Consider the following 3,191-nt stretch of genomic DNA (forward strand, 5'->3'; position numbering starts at 1 on the left):
ATTACTGTTCCGGGTCGTGACACCCCCGCCCCTTCCCCAGGCTCCGGAGCAGGGTGGGTGTTCCAGGGCTTGGGCCCACAATGGGGCCTGCCCAGACCCCCCAGCTGGGCTGGGAGCCTTCCCTCCTTGGGAGGGAGACTTGAATTGGAGCGCCCCTGCCAACTCCTCCCTCCCGGCTTGGCAGTGCGAAGACAACGCCGGCCAAAAATATTTGTGTGGGTGGCGGAAAGTTAACTTTTCCGCCTCTGTCTTCTTTCCTGGAAACCGTGGCCACCGTCAAATACAGCAAAACAGAAGCAGGCATAGAGTGAGGCGAGGCCCTGTGGGGCGTCCCAGGGAGCCCTGCCCCCCACACCCACTCCTGCCTCTTGCCATCTGGCTCCATGGTGGGGCGGGTGGCGGTGGTGATGGAGGGCTCCAAAGGCTTAGGATCATGGCATCCTGCAATGCCAGGGCTGGCTGGACCCTCCAGCATCATCTGGCTCAAGCCCACCATGGTGCCTTTGGGCAAACCGACTCGAGTACAGAAGGCCCCTGCCCAAGGTCAAACAGCCAGCTAGGACTTTTCAGAATTCTACCAGCCCTTCATGAGGTTCTAAGATTCTTTGAAACTCTAATGGCAGAAATCTGGCAGCAGCTGGCGAGTGAGAAGGAATCTGGAGACGAATGAGGCCCTGGAACCTCTCTTCCCTGTGTCCACCATCACGGTCAAGGTGCCAGAGATGGGTTCAGAGATCAGCCTTATCACTTGCTAGCTGTGTGACTCAGGCCAGAAGTCACTTCGCCTCTCTGATCCTCAATTTCCCCACCTCCGAAATGGGATAATAACAGTACCTCCCTCATAGGAGCCTACTGGGGTGGGGGATGCCTGACCCTGCCTGGGGGCGGAGGCATGGCCTCCAGGTACCACAGCAGCAGAGGTCAGCCCAGGCCCTGAGGTCGCCAACATCCACAGTCTTTCACAATTCTCAGAATTCTCACTGCCCATGGGGCAGCCAGTAGGAGGTGGGGGGGATTCTTCTCTTTCTGTTTTATAACAGGATAAGTGACATTCGGAGAGTTCAGATCCTCCAGAGTTCACACAGCTAAGCAGTGGTGGAATCCAAGATCTGTTAACCAATATCTATAAACTTCAAGGTTTCCTCCCGAGTGCAATTGGTCACTGACCCTGACTTAAGCTCTACCTGCCCATCCTGGGGCATCTTGCCCACCTCTGCCTGGGGCCTCCACAAATGATTTTTAAATCTTCGTCTCCAACCTGGACCTCTCCCCTGCTCTTCAGGCCTCCCTGTGGAGCTGACCGTGCTCAGCTCCCCCGGAAATCCCAAATCAAACTCATCTCCCTGCTCCCCTGAACACCTGCTCCTAACCATTTATTCCTGATCTCTATTAACGAAATCACACTGTCACCAGAGTGACGAACTGGGCTGCATCCTAGCCTCCTCCCTCTTCCTTCACACCCACTCTCCATCTGCCTCCCCGCCCAGCCAATTCTTCTGCCCAAGTTTCTCTCCCATCTATCCCCTCCGCGTATCCCTGCAGAAAGACTCCATCCTCTCTCTCCTGGATTGCCATCATTTTTAACATTTCTAAATAATCATACTGTTATTATTATTGTCCCTGTTGTCATTCACAGCTCTCCCCACCAGATTTGAAGGCTTCTCAAGCCAGAGTACCATGTCTTCTTTAGTCCCACTGTAGCCCCAGTACATTTTATAGTGTCTAAAATGTAAACAGGAGCTCAAAAGTTTTTGGTGGAATGAAAGAATAGTCAACATGTATTAAGTTATGTCTCAGAAACTGTCCTAAGTCCTCTGCATGCACTTTCTCACTTAGTCCTCATTGCAACACTATGATGGAAATATTACGGTTCCCATTTTACAGATGGGGAAGCTGAAGTTCACAAAGGTCATGGGACTTGTTGCCCACCACACAGGTGGCAGAGGTGGGATTCTAGCTCAAAGCCTGGGCATGTAAGCACATCACTGCGCCCCATCCCTTGGTGCACAGCCTCCTCAGGGGGTCCTGGCCCCAGTCTTGCACCCTCTGCGCCACCATTGCTGTGATTCCTTGTGGCATATGTACCTTTGGTGACACACGAGAGAATTTTTTCTAGGAGGTGCCCAGATAAATATTTTTAAATAACTAGGTATTTATTTAATGTGTATTAAGGGGGAAAATGACTTAGCACAACATATTTGTGGTTTCTCTGCAATTATTGCTTAAGATAAGTCTAAAGTAATAGAAGTAAGTTATTTAAAGTTGATTTACGGAAAGATATTAAGCAAATAAAGTGTAAGTGGCATAAGGATATGGCAAAAATTGGGGCAAAAATTTGGGATGTCGAATGACTGAAGCTTGGGACTTTCCTATGGACACATGAGACCTGTACCCCCAAACACCAGTCAGTTCAGTTCTCAGGGTTCCCCTAAAGTGGAGTCAGAGACTCAGCCTGGAACACGCAGAGAACCATCTCATGCACTGTTTCTTTTCTCCCTCTGCAGATAGATCATCTTGAAGGGGAGGCCTCACAGGCGAGAGACGGGTGAAGGAGGAGGGCCTGGGGGGCCACCACCCACCCAGTCCAGGAAGTCTAGCAGTTGAACCCCACTCCAGCTCTGTGAGAAGGCCCCGAGAAGAGCAGAGACCAGGGCTTACTCGGGAGCCTCCAGTCCTGGCCTCAGCCCAGGCGCCAGCTTCTCTGTGTCCCTGAGGAGAGGCAGCACCATGCTGGGCCCTCACCTCCCGACCCCGCCCCTGGGGCCCAGCGAAGGCAAGTCCTCACCCTGCACATTTGGGCTTCCTGACGGGAGCTACAGGTGTCTGGCCTTGGAGGCCGAGGAGAGCGGCGGCGAGGAGGGCCTACAGGGAGAGGCGGGGCTCACGGACTTGGAGGAAAACGAAGTGGCCAGAAGGAGTGAGGACAATGCCTACAGAACCACCCAAGGGGCACCACAGCTTCCCAGACCCCGGGGCATCCAGTCACCCATCTGCTCCAGGGAGGCACGAGGGGGTTCCCAGCATGACAACAGAGCCAGCCAGGACTGGGACACGGTGAAGGCCCAGCAGGTGATGACAGCCGGCCTCAGCCCCAGCCCTGGGCCCAGGGTTGCCCAGAAACCAGGTAAGCTCATGGCCCTTTTCCCCTGGACTGCCAGAGTCATGGGGGACCCCACAGGTGCTTAACACAG

The sequence above is a fragment of the Grampus griseus genome, assembly GCF_964374135.1.
Source record: "Grampus griseus genome assembly, chromosome: 3".
Lineage (NCBI taxonomy): Eukaryota > Metazoa > Chordata > Mammalia > Artiodactyla > Delphinidae > Grampus > Grampus griseus.